The sequence below is a fragment of the Rhamphochromis longiceps genome, linkage group LG8, assembly GCF_057381845.1.
Source record: "Rhamphochromis longiceps isolate RC_006_pf linkage group LG8, R_longiceps_female_GT1.1, whole genome shotgun sequence".
NCBI classification, from domain to species: domain Eukaryota; kingdom Metazoa; phylum Chordata; class Actinopteri; order Cichliformes; family Cichlidae; genus Rhamphochromis; species Rhamphochromis longiceps.
Window position 1 is genome coordinate 14,331,795 of NC_140564.1, and position 6,253 is coordinate 14,338,047.

Here is a 6,253-nt window from a genome sequence, read left to right on the forward strand (position 1 = left end):
TTTTCCCCAAACATTTACTCCATTACCTAACACCTAAAGACAATTCACCAGCTTGTTCACCACTTTACCTGAGTATTTTGACAGTTATTTCAATATTGATAGAAAAATCCTGTGTCCATAAATACAGCTGTGATCAAAAATGTACATACACTCATGATGGAGATAAATGTCTTTGTAATTTTGGGCTTTTAAAGATTTCTGTGAGTTGTTCTTTTTCCAGAGTGGATTATTATATAACATACATTTTTAATGACTTTAAAAACGAAGAACTGGGTGCAGAACTTTGCATTTACTTTGGATTTTCTTTCAAAAGTATACACACACACACACACCCATTAATATTTGCTTAAATGGCCCTCAGCTTGTTGCAGCGCAACCAGACTCTTTTGTTAGCCATCGGCAAGTTTCTGACATAATTCTGGCTGGATATTTGACTACTCTTCTCTCTGCAACTTTTAAGCCTCTGATTTCACAGCTCAAGGTCTGCATGCCTCATCATACAGAATTTATTGACATTCAGTTCAATTCAATAATATTTATATAGCACCACAACAACAGTCACCTCAAGGTGCTGTATACTGTAAGGTAAAGATGCTATAATAATACAGAGAAAATGCCAAAATGCAGCAAACCCATGTGAGCAAGCACATAGTGACAGTGGAAAGGAAAAACTCCCTTTTAACAGGAAGAAACCTCCTGCACGACCAGGCTCAGGGAGTGGCAGCCCTCTGCAATGACCGATTGGGGGTGAGGGGATGGAGATGGGGAAAAAGGCAAACTGTGGAAGAGACCAACATATATATATTTGTTGACTGTGTGGATTAGAGAAAACTCAAAATAAATTCAAACTTGTGTTTTTTAAAGTCTTTCACCAGCTGGGACCACAGGCTCAGTTACGATGAGCAATGATGGATGAGGGACCGTGTACCGGTGCTGCGGTTTGGGGAAGGCCTGGAAGGGGACTGGCAGTGGCTCCCGGGCCGGGCAGATCCCCATGTACTAACGAGAAGTGAAGGAAAGGAAGAAGAGAAGAAAGAAGGAAAAGGGGAGGGAGAAGGGTGGGGCGTGAAAATGAGAACAGCAGGTATTGGTGAAGGGACCATATATATCCTGAGGCCAGAAGGGGCGTGAATGAAGTGTGGTCCCACTCCTGAAATTCAGATAATATTTCCACTTAAAGACTTTTGTTGTGCAATCATTCCAACTTGGAAAAAGAACAGTTCAAAGAAACGATTTAAAGTCCCAAATTACAGTGACATTAATGCCCATGAAGAATGGATGTAAACTTCTGTGGCATTATGACAGATAACATGACGGTTTAGCTGCTGTACCATTAAAAGAAAAAAAAATCGCATGCCATACCTTTAAGAATAGTGCCAGCAGTGTCGGCCAGATAAGGGTTAGGGTCTCTTTTAATTACACATTACACAGGGCCATAGGTGTAGCTGCTCCCTCATGCAGAAGGAGCTCCTACTTCTGGATTTCCTCTTTGCTTGCAGGATTGTAAAGTTGCCCTGTAGGAGACTTTTAGTGACTTTGAATGACTTCTCAGCTTGAAGTGTTTTCGCACAACTATAAACCGACCATTGTTTTCTCCTCTTTTCCTTATAAATGTATTCTCTTTTCTGTTAGTTATTGTGTGTTTTTGAAGATGGAAGGCATTACACGCATACCATTATCATTAAAATAAAAAAATGACTAGTAAAATGACATCACAACACAATTTCTAACAACTCTGTCCGTCAGAATGAAAAACGAGATGTCTCCAGCAACCTCTGAGAAAAAGCGTAAAACGGAAAGGTCCAAGTGACCTCACCTTTCTATGTCACAGCCTCCTAATGTGACCGTTGTACGTCTGTAAAAGGGATGCCAAGGAGGCAAAATACACCTGCTGAGTGGCACTCACACATTTGACAAACTGGCATTATGAAAAAGCACTCATTTACAATTATAATTTTTTTGTTATTTTTTTTAACTAAAAATAATGTATTATGGTTATTAGTCTGACTATACTAATCCGGCAAAAAAAGCATAACACTGATAAATGCATTAAGGGGAAAAAGTGCAAAAACACTGCATATTTTAAAAATTACCCTTTAATTTTTTTCTCCTCTACATGTGCAAATATCCCATAATCACTTCTGCTGTGTGCTAATAATTTTTTATCTTCAGCTTTTTATTTCTTTCTTTTTTTAAAAACAGCCATTAGAACTAATCTCAGCAAATGTAATGCATCCTATCAAGTTCTTGGCTTCCATTAGTGCTGCAGAGTAGTGTTTTAAATTCCTAACTGATTGATCAGTGACTAGACTGTTTCATTCAAAGCTTTTATGAAGTGTCATCTTATTACAGTAAAACCTGCCATAGAGGATGAAACACAGCTTTCTTCTGCTACCAGGTTGTTTTTTGTTTTTTGTTTTTTGTTTACCAGGTATGTTCAGTGCAGTCGCCTCAAGGTGCTTTAAAGTATAGAGTGAACTGTAGGTGATCCTACAGTATTCTGGAGAAAACAACAGTAGGAAGGAAAAACACCTGTTTAACAGGAAGTAACCTCCAGCAGAAGCAGAGTTGGGGGGGGGGCAGCAAATGAGAGCATAGGGAGACACGAAACAGTGTAAGTAAGAGAGAACATGAAAATATAATGACGTGCTGCATTTCACTACATATCGTACTGTGTATGACTGTGTACGTGACAAATAAAATTTGAATTTGAATTTGAATTTGGTTTTTACATGTTAGGAGTGAAGAGGTGAGATGGAGTGCACAGTGTATCACAGGAAGTCCAACAGCAGTCTGTGCATGTAGGAGCATAACTAAGAGATGGTTCATGGTAACCTCCGACTAGCTTTATCAAAAAGGAACGTTTTACACTTACTTTAAAATGAAGATGCATTCCTGGGTAGTAATAACATTCCATCATGCCCAAATCCATACACCTCTCTGTTCTCAGGGGCAATTCATGTTATTGGTGCCTGATCATTTAAACTGATCCCCCTAAAACTAGCAATCAATGGATTAGCTATTTAGCTAACACCTCACCTCTCCTACACCAGAATTAATTAAGCTCATAATACATAAACCTAGCTGTACCTTTCATCCTGGTGGCACTTTCAGGGGAGGGGTTGTTCACAAAATGCATGTAAAGCATTGCTGAGGTTGAACCATGGCAGGAAGTTCAGTCTTTTTGTGTGTGTTTGTCTAAATATTCATAGTTTGCAAACAGATGGGAAATTGACAGGCCTGTGCTGCAGTTCTGTGAAGTCCCCAGTATGTTCCAATGATGTATTTACTCTCCAGTTCTCTGTGCCAGCCCCATGACTAAAAACTATGAATAATATTGCATAAAAAGTAGCCTGTGTGTCTGTGTCTGTGTCTGTTTAAAAAAATGATATATATAATACATGCACACAGTCACAGCTATGACTATCAGACAGGTGTGCTCTTCCTGTGATCTTTTATATTTAAGCTTCAGGCTTTTATATTTATTCATCATATGTATGCACTCTGTGTTTAACTGCATCTTCTCGTATGTATATCAGCAGCAAACCAAATAAACACTATTTGATTTATTTGACAGTTAAATTCTATAACACTATCTCTTGGTATAAAAGACAATGACACTAACATTTTGCATTAACTGTTCAAGAATTACAGACATTTTTATACAAAACCCCCCACATTTTAGAGGCTCCAAATTAATTGGACAAATCCTTTTGCAGTCAATAACTGCCTGAAGTCTAGAACTCATGGACATCACTAAATACTGATGATCTGCCTGATGATCTGCCAGGCCTTTACTGCAGAATCTTCAGTTGCAGCTTGTTTTTCAGTCTTTCTGCATTGTATTTTGTAATAGGAAAACATGCTCTATTGATCAAGATCACGTGATTGCCTTGGCTATTGAAGAATGTGCCATTTCTATTCATTTGAGAAACTCTTGACTTGCTTTGGGTCCTTATTCATTTGCACTGTGAAGGACTGTCTGATCGGTTTTGCAGCATTTGACAGAATTTGAGCATCGTATAATATATAGTAGTATAGTGTCGCTTCTATTTCATCTTGCTGCTTCTGTCACTTGTTACATAATCAGTAAACACGAGTGGCCTGATTCAGCTATCAGCCATATACATGCCCAAACCATAACACTACCTCTGCCATGTTTGACCCATAATGTGGCATACTGTTATAGATTATGAGCTATTTCTGTTTTTCTTCCGATCTTCGCGCGATTCAGGTACAATCTCATGTTAGTTTCATTTGTCTTCATTGTTGACTTTGACAGTGAGATGTCTGCCTCCCTGAGCGTGGTCTGGACGCACTTTTTCCTAACCAAAAAAGAATTGTCTACTTTAGCTAGACTTTACTTCTTTTTATGACTGTGCAAAATTAGTGATTCAATAATGGGCTTATTTTAGTTTATCAGCCTAATAATGGCCCCCTTCACTTGCATCAGCATATCTTTACTGCTCATATTGACAATTTTAGTAAAAAGCTATCAAATGCAAGTTGAATTGAATTAGGTCTTCAAAGCTTTGTGCTGTATAAATAAAATTGAATTGAACTGAAGTCCTCACTTTATCATGAAAATGCTAGCCAGTAATTTTTCCAATTACTTTTCATCGTGTGAAAATGGAAGGATATGTATAAAAATGTTTAATGCACAACTTTCATTAAGCCCTTAAATTAAAGTTGACAACCTGCAGTTCATTCAGAGCTCAATAGCTTGAATTAATTATACTGTGATTCTCTACAGAGGGAAAAGTACAAAATTTGTCATTATCCAAATAGCTAAGGCTTTTGTACATTTGAATGTTGCCTGCTCCCGTCGGGAAAAACAAATTCTCCATTCTCACAATACTTGGAGGAAAATCTGAGACATGCAGGTTAGGCTTAGGAATATTTTGCACTTTATGCAACATTTCGTGAATGTTAGATAGAAAGCACTTAGCTGTGCTTGTATAAAAAGTAGTATGAGACATGCTGTGTAAAGTGCCATAAGAGCACAAATAGGGTTTAGAAGTGATTATAAGAATAAGTCCATTTACCAAAATCTTAAAACCTAAAAGAAGATAAGTAATACGCAAGCAGTACTTGCCTTATTAAATCTAAAAATAGACAGAAATTAAAACATACATAAGTAAAGCTATCTCTCCTTTCACCTCAGTGTCATAAAGCTCCTTGCTGTCACTTGATGTGCACATCCAGCCTTTATATTACTTTCATCTTGTGGCCGCAGTCGGTTATTGTCACCTAAAGCAGCGCTTGTTTTAATTTCACAAGAGACGGCAGCTCTCTCTATTTTGAGGGCGTCTCCATCTCTAGTTAACAATGACTGGAGCTGGGCAAGCTGAAAGGCCTGCAGCTTTTTACTGGTGGTTTTTGCATGTGCATTCTGGTATTTGATGGAAAACTGTGTTAGACTTTCTCAGTGAGAGATGTTGCTGACACGCTATAACGGGCTGCGTCACCATGCAATCCAGGAGTGTAAGCTGAGAAAAGCTGCTGCCACATTACAGAGACTGCTGGCCAAGGAAGCAGCGACACAGCGAAACACTCAGCTGGAGGCAGCAGTGTGTCATCGAACCTCCTTCCTCCGCTCTAAATGAAGGCTGATTTGGTTTAAAGACTCACTGCCGAAAGGGCAAAATGAGTCAAGTCACTACTACAGCTTTTCAACCAAGGATACCTGTTGTGTGTCATTAAACTCCACTTTAGTGGGTTTTCTTTTGTTCTTTGAAAGGTCAAACAGAGAACGTTTCATTTGAACGCTAAATGAAGGATAATGGATTCCATGTCGGGTTTTTTGTTTTCTGTTTACTGTTTATTTGTGTTTTTTAATAAGTGATGAAACTGTGTGGCAGCTTGTTGAGCATCTTCTCTTCTATTCTCTTCCCTTGATCTTAAGCACAGTCTTACTCTTTAATTTCACTTTCCTCTTTTTGTGTGTGTCTCTTTCCCATCTGTTCTCCTGTGTTTTCACTTTTTAGCACAATTAAATCTTGCATATCAAATTCTACATTAACCATTACAACAAATATATACAACACATATAAAAGCATGAGAGTGGCCATGTGTGTATTTTTGCTGCTTTGTGTATAGTATGACTCATATATAGTTGTGTGTGTGTGTGTGTGTGTGTGTGTGTGTGTGTGTGTGTGTGTGTGTGTGTGTGTGTGTGTGTGTGTGTGTGTGCAGATGTGTGTGAGTTTATGTGACTGTAAGTCTCTCAGTGCTTGTTTTCTGTTTGTGTGCG